We start from the raw sequence: 14978 nt of genomic DNA, 5'->3' as shown, positions 1-14978 counted from the left end.
GGAGGGAATGGGCTCCTGTGACCGACCAAAAATATGTGGAAGAGATAGTGCGCCAGCTGGAGACAAGGAAAAACGCACTCAAGCGTCAAAAGGAAGCTGAGTTCAACAAAGCACGCGGCGCAGCAGAGTTGGCACGCACCGCAGCAGAGTTGGCACGCACCGCAGCAGAGGATGAGCGCACCAAGTTAGCCGAGACCCAACGTGCGAAGCTCGCCGAGATTCAAATTGCTGCAGAGGAAGCACGCATTGCAGCAGAGGATGAGCGCGCCCAGTTCGCCCTGGTTCAGCTAAGGCAAGACCAGGCCCAACGCTCTAAATTGGCCGAGGCTCAGATCGCAGCAGAAGAAGCACGGTTTGACCTCATGAAAGCGCAGCATAAAGCAGTGGAAGAGGCAGGCACGGAACCCAGATACAACCCGATGGGAGCGATATCAAAGATACGACTCAAGCCGGTAAGCCTTCCCAAGTTCAGTGGCAGTATGAGGGAGTTTCACAGCTGGAAAAAGGACTGGGAATCTTTGCAGAAGCAGGGAGAACCATCCGGGTCACCTGAAGTCAAGAAGTTCCAGCTTCTGGACAGCATGGAAGAAAAGGTAAAAACTGATATCAAGTTGGCCAGTTACAGTACAGTCGAAGACATGTTCAGAGTATTGGAGAACCGGTATGGAAACAGGACCACGATTACACTGCAGATCGTCGCAGAACTGGAGAAGATACCAGCTGTGAAAGGAGATCAGCCGAGGAAGGTGATAGACCTCATCCAAGCTGTGGAAAAGGCTTTGGCAGACCTCGAGAACCCTGGAGCCATCAACCACCCGCTGATGATTAGGTCTATAGAAAGCAAGCTGCCCGACCAGGTGAAGCGAGAGTGGGTCATCTTCAGGGCTAAGCCCGAAAACGGTGTCACCCCAGTCAACCATTTCAGTACGCTTCTGAAGTTCCTGAAGGAGCAAGAAGAAATTCTAGAGATCTTGGAACAACTGAAAATAATGGAGACATCTGAGAAAATGGACAAACCGCAAAATAGGTTCGAGAGGAAGTATGCCTACACAAAAGCCACCAGAAGGGACACTCCAGAAGGTGAGTGCGTCGTGTGTGGAGAGTATACGCATAATAACAAGTTATTCTTCTGCAAAAAGTTCAAGGGGTTTGGCTTGGCTGAGAGAAAGACTGCTGTGGAGAAGGTAGGAGCATGCCGCGTTTGTCTTGGATGTCACGATGGGGTAGAAGAGTGCACAGACAGGTTCCTCTGCAACAGGGAAGACTGCCAAGAGAGGACCTCCTCGGACCACCACTACCTCCTCTGTCCAAAATGGGAACAGCTTCCAAAGGGGAAACTTGGAAAAGGCAGCGAGAGGGTAAGAGAGCTAACAGAAGAACAAAAGCTGGCCTTGTCCAAATGTTCCCCAGAGGTGGCGGCAGAGATCAAGAAAGCTTTCAGTAACAGCAACAAGACTTCAGTGACAAGGAGCACTAGGAAGGATGAAGGTGGACTTCTGGAAAATAATGGACTGACCGAGCACCCTGTCATCATGATGCTGTTGGAAGTCACTGCCAACGCTGGGCAGAAGATCGGAGCTCTGATTGACCTCGCATCAGACACCAACTACATCACTCACGTAGCGGCTGACAGGCTCGGTCTGAACAGAGAAGAAGTCACTCTGGTCGTGCATGGAGTTGGAGGGATGACCGTGACAGTCAAGACGAAGAGGTACCTCCTGCGAGTAAGAGTCAAGACCCCCAAAGGTACTGTGAGGGCTCACAAGCTGGTTTGTTATGGCCTAGAGGAGATTGCTAAAGTGCATCGGAGCGTCAGACCTGAACAGCTAAAGAGGTTCTTTCCAGAGGTTGCAATGGACGAACTGAAGAGACCAGACCATGTTGAACTTCTCATCAGTCACAGAGAGGGGAGACTTGCTCCACAAAGACTGAGGATAGTTGGAGACCTCGTCTTATGGGAGGGCCCACTGGGTAAAACCGTGGGCGGAGCACATCCCAGTCTGTTTGAGAATATAAAAGTGACTATGCACCAGTCCGAGACGCACTTCGCTCGCTCAATGAGGACAGCTGCTGTGGAGTACAGAGAAGTAGTCGAGAGTCCTGAGATCCTGAGGGAAGAAGAGACTAAGAGTCTGACTCAGGAAGTAAAGGCGGAGACCAGGGATACAACTGCAACGAAGAGAGAAGTTCTCGAGTGGTGGAAGTGGGACAGCATCGGTGCAGCCTGTGAACCCATGTGTGGTGGGTGTCGCTGCGTCACATGCCAGCCAGGAGGAAAGAAAATGAGCCTGGCAGAACAAAGGGAGCTGGACGTGATTTAAAGAGGGGCTGTCCTACATGGCCAAAGATGAATACTGCCTGACTCCGCACTGGGATGCATCTTACCCATGGACCGAGGACCCAGCCTCACTTCCAAACAACAGAAGAGGAGTGGAGGCCACCTTCCTGAAAACAGAGAAGCAGCCCAGTTTCGCGCACATGGTGGAAGATCGCAGGGTCCTGGAGGAGGACAGTTATGTGGACGATATCTTAACGTCCCACAATGACCCAAAGAGACTGGAGGAAATCACAGAGGGGGTAGAAGAGATCCTGAGCACCGGAGGCTCCTCCCTCAAACCATGGGTCAGGTCAGGCCAAAGTGGGAGGCAGAGGACTGCGGAGCAGGTCCAAGCTGGAGCAGTAGCAGAGCCAGGGGTCAGGTTGGTGGAGTCAAAGGCAAAGCTAACACCTCTCGACCAAAAGGGAGATGTAGTCAAAGCTGAGATGTGCGGTGCGGTCTTTGCATCTCGATTAAAGACTTACATCGTAACAAGAGGAGCAACTCCTGAAGACCAGGGAGAAGGCTCAGAGTGGCAGAGGGGACCTGAGTTCCTGGTGAGGCAGCTAGAAGAATGGCCCATGAAGTCGGCCGCGGAGGTGGCAACCGGTGCCAGAGAGAGTGTGGGCAAGCGTCAAAGAAAGGCATTCTCGATAATACTCACCAGAGTCCAGTCAAACAAAACCCCTATCCATGACGACACCAGTGGAAAGGACGCAGAGGCTGAGGAGTCCCTAGTTAAGGTTGGCGGATCCCCAGAAACCTCAGAAAGGGAAGAAGCTTCAGTCTTGACAGAGAAGACCGGAAAGGAAGTTTCGGAGCATTGCTGTTCTGAACCTGGTGAAACTAGAGAGGTTCAGCAGTCTGGCTAGGCTATGTGGAGTGGTCGCATGGGTCAGGCGAGCTGCAGAGAAATGGCTGACTAGAAGAGGCCGAGCGGCGGGTCAAGCAAAGTGGGAGGCAAGAGTCCTGGACAACAGAAAAGTCAAACCTGTACCTCTGCGGAGGAACCTGGCTTCGGGGTTGTTGAAGATTCCCGAAGTGGAGAACTAAGAAGAAGGAACCTCTTCAGACACCACCACCAGAGCAAGGTTATTTAGGTTGGTGGCCACCTTGGGTCATCCGACCAGGAGGCCAAGTGGGAGGTGTGCTGTAAATTCATGGTTTTGTGTTGGGTGTATGAGGGTTAAATTAATGGGGTTCATTTTAAATCTGGATGGAGATTCGCGGGGTTTATTGAGATGTATAAATAGAGGGGAAACATACATTAACGTCATTGAGATTGAGGAATCAGGAGAGGCCACGAGTAAGTGTGATTATTATATTGAATGTGATTTAATGTGTATGGGATATGTGTGATCCTAATTGGTGTATTGTTGTTGTCCTTTTTTCTTCTAAGGTTAACAACCTATTTGGATTTTGATTAAATAATCAAAACTAGGAGTTGTTTCCGTCCATCTTGATTCCACCCATACTGTCGGGAGATAGACAGTACAGTGAGTGTGTAGGGATATTCAGTATTCAACCAAGAACATTTCAAGAATTGTTCATGACAACTTCATGAACCATTCATGAACAGTTCATACCCAGTCACTGAATATAATTCAATGGCTGGCTATGAACAGTTCATGAACCATTGACTGTGGGTCAATTGGCAACCATAGAAAACAACAATTATGTCAATCACAATGGAACTTTACTCAAATTAACAAACAAACAAACATACATGTATACAGGTGGAGCACTACAATTAATCCTATCACTATTTGAAGCAGTTCTTGACACTCAGCTGCACAACATTTTTTGTTACGGATCCCAAAAGCTTGGGTACCACAGCAACAATAAATGATTTCTGTAGAAAACAGAAAAGTGCAGCAGCAATAATTATACACAGGATCCGGTTGATCGTCTGGAATGCTTCTTATTCAAAATTCAAAGTACACAGTTACATTCAAATAGCTGAACTTTACAAACATTACATTTCTCCATTTAAGTTATTTGTCTGTCAGTCAATTACTGTATCTCAAGGAGAAATTCAACATAGTCAATATAAATGATTACATTACATTGCATTTAGCTGACACGTTTATCCAAAGCGACTTACAATAAGTGCGTTCGACCAACAAAATACAAACTTGAAGAAAACAGAATCATATAAGTACATCAGGTTTCATAAAGCAAAAACATTTCAAGTGCTACTCAACTGGCTTTAGGTAAGCCAGTCCATAAGTGCTTTGTTAATAGTTATATTGCTCGAAGTGGAGTCGAAAGAGATGAGTTTTCAGTCTGCGCCGGAAGGTCTGTAAGCTATCTGCTGTCCTGATGTCAATGGGGAGCGCATTCCACCATTTTGGAGCCAGGATAGCAAACCCACGTGTTTTTGCTGATGGGAACTTGGGTCCCCTTCGCAGCGAGGGTGCAGCGAGCCGTTTGGTTGATGCAGAGCGGAGTGCACGTGCTGGGGTGTACGGTTTAACCATGTCCTGGATGTAGGAAGGGCCAGATCCATTCGCAGCATGGTACGCAAGTACCATTGTCTTGAAGTGGATTCTAGCAGTTACCAGAAGCCAGTGGAGGGAGCGGCGTGGTTTGGGAACATTTAGGAAGGTTGAAGACCAGACGAGCCGCTGCATTCTGGATGAGCTGCAGAGGTCGGATGGCACATGCAGGTAGACCAGCCAGGAGGGAGTTGCAGTAGTTTAGGCGTGAGATGATGAGAGCCTGGACCAGAACCTGCGTCGCTTTCTGGGTCAGCTGGGGACGCATCCTCCTGATGTTGTAAAGTGTGTATCTGCAGCAGCGGGTTGTAGCAGCTATGTTTGCAGTGAAGGACAGGTTGTTATCTATAAACACATAACGCTATCAAATAATACTTTCTATCAATATATCTATCTTTACCAAATATAACATATTATGGAGATCACAAAAATACACTGTCAATGTTAATAAACAAAAAACAAGGCAATGTGCCTGCAAGACTGCACTCAGGTAAACAAAACATATTACCCGTGCGCAGCTAACCTGCCTGCGAGCTTTCGCTCAGGTCACATTTACCCAGGCGCGGCTGAAGCCCGCGAAAATGGCATCTATTTTTGCCGACAGTTTAGTATTTTTAAAATACCGTTACTATGTCAAACATGCTCAAAACCTTCTGACACACTCTCCTAAACATCTCCAACATCATATCTAATTCACACAAGTTAACATCGATCATTTTCATTATGTACTGACCTGTAGAAAACAGAAAAGTGGAGCAGCAATAATTATACACAGGATCCGGTTGATCGTCTGGATTGCTTCTGAGGAGGGGGCGGAAGTGTCCCCCCTAAAATAACCCAGATGTCACCGCTCACCTGCCAAAGGTTCCACCTTGGCGCTACTTACTCGTACTGCTTCTCAAACAGTACAGATAAACCATAAAATGATATGAATGTCACCAAAATAAATACAGATAATGTTCAGTTTCAAATTCACTACTGTTTTGTTTTAAGATTAAAAGTTTTAAAAAAGAAAGAAATGTTCAAATAGTAGATGAATATTCAAGAGGTCTTTAAAAACATCACACTGATCATCAAAACTTCATAAAATGCTCATGAATATTCCAAAATATTCTGAACTTGCCACAATCATCCAACATTCATGAAATGCTCATAGTCATGAAAAGTTCATGAAATACTCATGCAAACTTTTTGGGGTTTTAATTATAATGTTGTGATTGGCTGGATCATGAAAAGTTCATAAATTGCTCAAAAAAGTCTGTCATGAGCAAAACAGGATCTTTATATGAATGAACAATGTTCATAAAAATGTCATGAACTGCTCTTTAAAATGGTTCATGAGCATTTTAAGAATTTTGGTTCATGAACATGACAAGTGAACATATAATGAGTTCATGAATGTTTCATGAGTGCTCATGAACAGCTCATAAATTCATGAACTCCATCTCACAGGGGGTGTGCTCTGCATATGCGGTTACTACTGTAACCATGGCCTACGGTTCTATGCGGGCTGTTCTCTTTCTTAGAAGCTAATTATCTGGTCTTAACATTGTGTTCTGACTTGGTTGCTTGATTTTTAGCAGCAGCCGCTTGGCTAACACCTTGCATGTACTGTTAAGCTTCATTATTTAACTCAGCCGGTGAGGGCAGTGCTCTCGCTCCAGGTAAACGCATGGTATGGTTGCAGTAGAGCACCATACCATGGTGCAGTAGCTCCTAGTACTAGACTCCTAGCACTAGGACGATATGCAGAGAACAATCTTCACTGTGTGTGCTGTGTGCTCTACATGTGTGGCCATTAAAGAGGATTTCATCCTCCCAATATTATATTATCTAGTGTGCAGCCGTTTGGCTGACACTTTTAGGCACCAGTCACAGTTACTACTGTAACTACGGTTCCAAGCCGCGTAAGTACTGGCCATAGTCAATACCGTAACTACGGCTCTATGCTGTGTAAGTACTGGCCATAGTTACTACTGTAACTACGGTTCTAAGTCATGTAAGTACTGGCCATAGTTACTACTGTAACTACGGTGCCAAGCCGTGCAAGTACTGGCCAGAGTTACTACTGTAACTACGGCTCTATGCTGTGTAAATTCTGGCCATAGTTACTGTTGGGGAATATTTCCCAAGGCCCATAACTTTGACCCAGTTTATCAGTTCAAACTGTCCTGACTGAGCACACGCACCTCGTAACCTTGGCTGCTGTGCTCTCAGTGTTCTGTCTCCCTGTTCCTGCCTGTTGGCGTCAGCTGATAGAGGTGTCATGATTCTATGTTCCTGCCTGTTGACGTCAGCTGATAGAGGTGTTATGATTTTATCTTGTTATGCAGCATGTTGATGATGCTCTCGGAACTAGCTAAATGCATGGGTCTGGGGTAGAGTTCTTCAGAATTGACGTGGCAACTCTACCGTGCAGTCAGATCGTGGCTGCTGTGACTTGTGATGTGAGTTCTCCGGCGGAAACTCCAAATAAACCATCAGTGTTTGACATCAAAGCTCCTGCTCTTCCCGTGTCTCTTTCCTGAGTCGGTGAGTCCCAATGCAGTCCCACTGCATTGCTGCTACACAGAAGTTTCCTTTACAGTTCTAAGCCGTGTAAGTACTGGCCATAGTTACTACTGTAACTACGGTTATGCCGTGTGAGCACTGGCCATGGTTACTGCTGTAACTACGGCTCTGTGCTGTTCTCTTCTTTAGAAGCTAGTTATCTGGTCTTAAACATGTGTGTTATTTGACTTGATCTCGCTTGATCGTTAGCAGCAGCCGCTCGGCTAACGTCTTGCGTGTACTGTTAAGCTTCTTTATTTTACCCAGCTAGGTGAAGGCAGTGCTCTCGCTCCCGCTCCCTCTGCCGGTAATGCGGATGTAGCTACATCCCTTTTTCTGTTCGGCGAGTCGCAGCACCGCTCTACTCTTCCCGTTCAGCAGGTAGCTGGTGAAGGCTGTGTTCCCGCACCTGCTCCCGGTTACGCTGCATCTGGCATTCGTCTCTAACTCAACCAGTGAAGGCAGTGTTGTTGCCCCCGCTCCTGGTAGACGATGAACTGCCTCGTTTTTTCGTTAAGCAGGTAGCCGGTGAAGGCTGTGTTCCCGCACCCGCTCCCGGTTACGCTGCATCTGGCATTCACCTCTAACTCAACCAGTGAAGGCAGTTCTCGCCCCCGCTCCTGGTAGACGCCGAACTGCCTCGTTTTTCCGTTAAGCAGGTAGCCGGTGAAGGCTGTGTTCCCGCACCCGCTCCAGGTTGCGCTGCATCTGGCATTCGTCTCTAACTCAACCAGTGAAGGCAGTGTTTTCGCCCCCGCTCCTGGTAGACGCGGAACTGCCTTGTTTTTCCGTTAAGCAGGTAGCTGGTGAAGGCTGTGTTCCCGCACCCGCTCCCGGTTATGCTGCATCTGGCATTCGTCTCTAACTCAACCAGTGAAGGCAGTGTTCTCGCCCTGCTCCTGGTAGGCGCTGAACTGCCTTGTTTTTCCGTTAAGCAGGTAGCTGGTGAAGGCTGTATTCCCGCACCTGGTCCCAGTTACGCTGCATCTGGCATTCGTCTCTAACTCAACCAGTGAAGGCAGTGTTCTCGCCCCCGCTCCTGGTAGACGCGTAACTGCCTTGTTTTTGCCGTTAAGCAGGTAGCTGGTGAAGGCTGTGTTCCCGCACCCGCTCCCGGCTACGCTACATCTGGCTACCTACAAAATGGCTCATTCATGTAGCGCCTGAATGGCTTCTCTTGAGCCCGAGGACGGCCATGACCGCTGCCCCTCCAGCCTCGGCCGCCTCTGTTGGTCAGTGGGGACGAACTTTGAGCATCTGAGGGAGGTTCTCACGGTAAACGCCTGCATGAGCTGTAGCTGCATGCCTCGGGCGCTCAGAGTGGCTAGAATCACTGAGGTGGAACGTCTGGCAGCAGCCAACTGACACCTCTGCTTGTCACATCCTCCTCCAGATCAATTTGGCCGTTTCCGGCGACTTGGGGGAGCGATGGCTATGGGTGCTCCCCCCAATAGAAGGACTATAAACAGGCTGTCCTCTAAAGTGGATTGGCTAGCTGCCGATAGGGGCATGATGAAGTCGCCTCCTGGCCCTTCAGCTGGGCCCGGTGTAGGGGCTGCTAGCGGGCCGCCTGCACCCCCCCCCCCCCCCCTTCGGTGGACACCCCTCCTTCGGTTGGCGCACCTCCTTCGGTTGACGCACCTCCTTGGTTGACGCACTGCTGTAGGGGGACGCCTTGTCGCCAGGTTTGGCTGGCCCAGTCACCACTAACGGAGGCATGTAGGAGAGTCCTCCGTAGCGTACCAGTCGAGCCAGGGGAGCTGTTTGGGTCAGCTGCCTTGGAGGCACTGGAGCGTGCTGCCCAAGCTAGGCAGACCAGGCAGAAGCTCTCGGGTCTTCGCAGACCTGTGCCCACTCCCAGCAGGCCCAGGGGCCGCTCTAGCAGCCGCACTCAGTCGCCGGATTACAGGGGTGGTCTGCAGAGGTCTTAGCGGCCCACTCAACCGCCTCCCAATGACTTTCGTGCCCCAGGTCGCCCGCCTTCCAGGCGGCCTCGTGCCCCAGAGCCGTACCGGCGCCCCCCAAGGGGCTCCAGGGGCCGGGGGGCTGGGCCCTGAAATCCAGGGGGCAGTCGTCGGCTGCTTTCCAAGCAGCAGCTCAGTTACTGGGCGGTCTGTACTTCCGGCCCTTGGGTGGTTTTCACCTTAACCCAGGGGTACCGACCGCAGCTCCGGCCCCTTCGGCTGGGTCTAATTGACATTCGTCAGCGATCTGGCAGGGGCCCTAGCTCTAGCCCAAGAGTTGTCCGTCCTTCTGTCCAAGGATGCAATCGAGCCAGTAAGACCCTCTGCTTAGCCCAGGGGGTTCTACCCGGCGTACTTTCTCGTGAGCAAGAAAGTCGGCGGATTTCGGACCTCAGAGGAATCAATAGATTCCTGAAGGTGCTGCCATTCTATATACTAACCACTGCACATGCACAGGTGGAGTGGTTCTCAACCGTGGACTTGAGGGATGCCTGCTTCCACAGGGGCCGGGCAAGATGGTGCCTTATATTCAGTTCCTCCGGCCCTTGGGCAGACTGGCGGCTGCCTCGGCCGCTGGGCCCTTAGGCCCGCCCCATGCAGATGTGGCTGAACAGCCTTCACTTAGACGCCAAGTGGCACTCACAGCATTGCCTCCACTCTCTGTCACGCTGATGGGCAGGGCCTATCTCCCGATGGGCGTGCCCATGGGCGCTATCCCATCCCGCCAGGAGACCATCACCATAGGTGCATGTCTCTCAGGGTGGGGTGCAGTGCGGCAGGGCAGGACCGTTCAGGGTCAGCGGTCTGCCCAGGAGGGTGTGCCAGGTCAACGTGCTAGAGCTTCGGGCTGTGCAGCTCGCACTTACCCACTTTCTACCCCAACTGGGGGACAAGAATGTGCATGTTCCTTGGGGACAGCATGTACGTTGTTGCTTAGACCAGTGGTTCCCAAACTTTTTGTGCCCAATGCACACCAAAGGACAAGTCAACATCTCAAGGCACACCTATTGTGCAAAATAGCCCTGATAACACGTGTTATCACTCATATGTAAAATATCTGTAAATGTGCATAATTATTTACAAATGCCAAATAAAATGTAACAAAGACAACTATATTACTCATGAAATATTTAGTAATGAAATATTTCAGAAATGAATTTGAAACGTTATCAAATTAGGCTTCATCAAAGCAGCAACACACTCATTTAAACCAGACAGGTCACAACATTAAAAATGAGACAAAGGAAATTCAGCACAGATAACTGTCAATGCAAGGAAGCTGCATTGTCCATGGTCCTGAACTACAAATTATAAATGTAATATTTCAGCAGAGTCGTTACTAAAAAAAAGTAATATATTACATATTACATATTACTTAAGTATTACACTACTTCGTTACTCTCTACATAAAGTAACTCGTTACTTTACTCGCAGGGCCGGCCCGCCCCTCCCTGCAGGCAGATCACGCAGACTGCTAAAGTTTGTTCTCTGTTCTCTGTCTCCTGCTATCTGTATATTTTGCGCAGTCTATCTCTGCTCACTCTGTTGCGTCGGCGTGTTCTCCTGCGTGTTGGCCATGTGTTGCACTGGAACCAGACACCGCAAAGACTTCAGCCGAGCACGTACGAACTGCGCAGGCGTGAGTGACAATAACTCTCCTTACCAGCAGGCGGCAGTAGTGTGTATTCGTCATTCAAAACAGGCAACAACCGGAAGACAGAGAAGAAGAACAGACTGTGATATAAACAAACACATAGCGTGTGCGGTAGCTCCACCTTAGCATGTGTTCTTTGCAGGTGCTTGTTGAGGTTTGACGTGGTGTCACAGCAGTGGATAACAGCTTCTGGCCTGGACACAGTTTGCACCTCACCGTCACATTCCTGTCTATTCTTCGTATGAACTCAAAATAATGGGCATACGTCCTCCACCCCTCGTTTATGCAGCACTGCAGGTGGAGATGTAGTCGCGCAGATTACGTACATATAAACCTACAAAGTACTGATATAGTAAATACAAAAATAATTATTTTTATGTAGTTGTATATTGCAATAATAACGTATGGTTGTCACAAAATCCCACGGCACACCCGGACTTGCCTCACGGCACACCAGCGTGCCGCGGCACACCGTTTGGGAACCACTGGCTTAGACAACAGTCCCTTCTAGATAGTGGACGTTCTCACTCCACTCAGAATTTTCCGCTGCTATTTCTGCCCGACATGTTCGGGTCGACGGCGCCACGACGGGGTGCCACAGGTCGGTGTCCCTCTTTATGAGAGGGGCTTTACAGCAGCGTCCCCCTAGCAACCCAAGGGCTCCGTCTCGGGACCTGCCCCTGCTGCCGGATGCCCTATCATCTCCTCCCTTCGAGCCCCTGGCCCAGGTGGGGCTTAGGTGGCTGCCCACGAAGGCAGCATTTCTGCTTGCCATAGCCTCAGGGAAGCGAGTCGGGAGTTGCATGTCTTCTCCATAAACGATACATGCCCGAGGTGAGACTCTCAGGCGTTTCCCCACTGGGTTATCGATACCATCTCACAGGCTTACGGGGCCAGTGGCCGCCCCCTGCCATCGGGCTGAGATGCCACTCTACAAGGAGCATCTCAACATCTTGGGCTACCCTGAGGGTGGTTCCCCTGGAGACCATCTGCGCCGCGGTGTCGTGGGCGTCTTCGGGCATATTCTCCAGTTGTCATCAGGTCAATGGGTCGCCACACCCATTCTTTGGGCGTGGTCCTTTTGCAGAGCTCCGCTGTTTCCAGTGGTGAGCAAGGGCTTGCATTCTTCATGACATTGTTGGTATAAGTCATCCAGTGCTTAAAGCACCGCCAGAGTTTCCTGTCACTCAGAATTCTTGTGTGCTTGCGAGAAGATTCTGGGAACAGATCCTCTGACGACACCTGCCGATATAGCCGGTGTCACGTGGGTTACAGGTGACTTTGTTGTTATTGGTACTCGAGCTGCGCATGCGCGCGATGGACATATCCAGTGCTTAAAGCACCGCCTCTGGCGGTCATCCGGGACTCATCGAACCGTAGTTACAGCCGTAACTATCGTTATGTGCGTAATCTGGAATGCGTACCGGCACTTGTGTCACAAAGCGCATTTGCGTACCGACGTACTTGTGAAGCTTTTCCATAAGGCGGTTAGACGACAGTCGGTCTCCGTGTGCACAGACAGGCTGCTGTTAACGTCGGTCTGTACAACAGAATTGTGCCAAAACTACGCCAACCGTCTGCGGAGGGAGACTCCCCCCCCTTCACTGGAGAACTGCGCTAAAACAGCTGATCACAACATTCACACTCTGTGGTCATGAAGTACTCCACTTTCCCCCCCCCCCGACTTTCCTGAAGTACTCCCCCGTTGATAGAAATCAACACGTAATGAACTAAGACCCCACGGTTTGATGATTGATAGGTGTGTGGGCTGTCTTTCATTTTGACACACAGACATTTTGTATAATTCATACAGTGTATGTTAAATGGATATATCCGCCTTCTTTCATTTATCTTTCCATTCCCACAACAATTTACATAAAGAAATGGCATATTTTGGACATAGTTCGAATGGTGATTATTTAATTTTTAAGCTGTGATAAATCTGATTAAAAATTGTAATCATTTGACAGCCCTAGTTTAATTATCTATTTATTTATTTAGTTATTTATTTATTCATTTAGTTCTTTATTTTAATATTTATAACATAACATAGGATTTCATAAAGTATTTTTAAAATAGTTTATACATTATTCAAATATAGGAATATTAGATAGGATTACTTAAAATATAGTACCTTATATTTCATCTTTTTTCCCTTTAGACCCTTGCGGTTTATTCTTAAAAATCCTTACCCTTACCCACCCCCCATTTTCCCTCCGCTGGTCTATGGCCTTGTAGAGGGGTACAGAGTCGCTTAGATAAGCGGGGGAGTGCATCTGACGAAGAGATAGGTTGTTGTGCTCCCTATCTCTGTTTCTTATCCTATATCTAATAGAACTGCTCGGGTCTTGATAGATTGAGTGGGGAAGTTCATGAGATCTTTCTAGAGGGTTATCAAGAATAACTTTTATCCAATGACCTTTTCCCTCTCTGTCTGTGTCTGTGTATTCTCTTGTTCCGATTAACCCAGGCAAATATTTTTTCTTGTTTTGTATCTATATCTACGCCGGGATCCGGAGTCGAGGCTGATCCTCTTGCTGTGTTCCTGTGTCTTGGATCCTCTATCCTGAGTTCTGGATTAAGTCGTGGACTTCGGGTCGTGGCTGAACCTGTCTCTGCGGTCCTGCCTTGGGTCTCGTCATGCTGCTTCCCTGATGGCTTCCACAGGATTGTAGCTGACATCCTCGTGGATTCATCTTCTTATTACAGACACATGCATTTCCTAACATTTGGTCTATATGCTGTAAAATGTATTATCTCTTCGATGTACACACGGCATCTATTGCACGTCTGTCCGTCCTGGGAGAGGGATCCCTCCTCTGTTGCTCTTCCTGAGGTTTCTCCCATTTTTTCCCTTTAAACTGTGGGTTTTCTCTGGAAGTTTTTCCTTGTACGATGTGAGGGTCTAAGGATAGAGGGTGTCGTTTTTCCTCATACTGATATTCTGAACAATCTGTGCTGTTGTATTTGCTGTAAAGTGTCTCTACTGTAGGCTATTTTTATTATAGAATTGTCAAAAATGTTGGAAACTGAAGGTTCATGTTTGATTCTCCATCATCCTGATTAATACTGGGCAATGTGGCTAATATTCATATTAAAGAGGCCCTTTTATGCTCATTTTTCAGGTACATCTTTGTATTTTGGGCCTGTATTGTGACATGTACATGCTTTAATGTTCGAGAAGGTCTTTACTTTTCTCATTAGGCCTGTGCTGCAGCACTTCTTTTCACACTCTGTCTGAAATGAGAGCCCAGTCTGCTCTGATTAGTCAGCTGGCCGGCTCCGTTGTGATTATATAAACACTTTGTGATCTCCCGTCCCTTAGCCTATCACTTACATGTATAATGTTTTTCTCAAATATGTTCTGCTTTTAATGTGTTTTATCAGACAATATTGGCTTATCATTTTATTGGGTTTTTAAATCATCATATTGGCATAGTATGACTCACGTAACCCTGACCAACTGAATATGTAATGTTGTGAGGAGGATTGCCCATCATTTGCATAAGCTGATCTGCCAACCCAGTCTCACAAAAAAACGTGTAATAACTACGTTGGTCCACAACGTAGGACGTTTTTTTCACCATGCATTCCAATGGCTGGCGTCTATGTCACGTGATCTTCAAATCTCTCCCTGCAGAAAAAAAAAACATGGCCGAACTTCGTTTTATTCTCAGTAGAAAATGCCTATTTAAAGTTACTTTGGCCATTAAAATGCGTTTTGATGTCATTTGATGCGAGAAATATGAGTTGTTATTTCAGATTATGTGTGCAGTGGATGTACATGATCTTTAGTTTGCTAGTTATTACGAAGATTACTTCAGGAAATGGTGTCCATACAACGTTTTCTTGTTACCAAGGTGGTTGCTAGGGACGCTGCTATTGATATTATTTCTGTTATGTTGTGTAAATGTTTTATGGTGTTATCTTTATTGCTACCCCCTTCCCCGTCAAAGTATAGTGTTGGTCCACAGCGCAAACTTATTAGTTTAACA

The sequence above is a fragment of the Pseudochaenichthys georgianus genome, chromosome 4, assembly GCF_902827115.2.
Source record: "Pseudochaenichthys georgianus chromosome 4, fPseGeo1.2, whole genome shotgun sequence".
Taxonomy (NCBI): Eukaryota; Metazoa; Chordata; class Actinopteri; order Perciformes; family Channichthyidae; genus Pseudochaenichthys; species Pseudochaenichthys georgianus.
The sequence above is the reverse complement of the archived record's forward strand: the minus strand, read 5'-3'. Positions refer to the sequence as shown.